This window comes from Corvus brachyrhynchos, unplaced genomic scaffold (genome assembly GCF_000691975.1).
Source record: "Corvus brachyrhynchos isolate BGI_N302 unplaced genomic scaffold, ASM69197v1 scaffold121, whole genome shotgun sequence".
Classification (NCBI taxonomy): Eukaryota; Metazoa; Chordata; class Aves; order Passeriformes; family Corvidae; genus Corvus; species Corvus brachyrhynchos.
This window is the reverse complement of record NW_008236445.1, coordinates 2503187-2503459: the sequence shown is the minus strand read 5'-3', so window position 1 is coordinate 2503459 and position 273 is coordinate 2503187.

Below are 273 nucleotides of genomic sequence, written 5' to 3'. Positions count from 1 at the left end.
TTCTAAATTTCTGAATGTGTTAGTACACTTTTATTTTTTCACTTGCATATTTTAAAATTAGTATCTCATCTGCTTTACTTACCATGGGACTTCTAAGCCTACTGTTAGACCTTACTGAAAAATGCTTATATATTCATGTTTATGGTTCCTTTTTGTTGTCTTTCTTACCTCTGCAGCTAAGAATTTCAAAAATTGTTTTTGTTCTTTACTGTGGCAACTAAAATCTTGTGTCATTCCATTTTCCAGTGGAATCTTTGATCTTTCCTTGTGAAG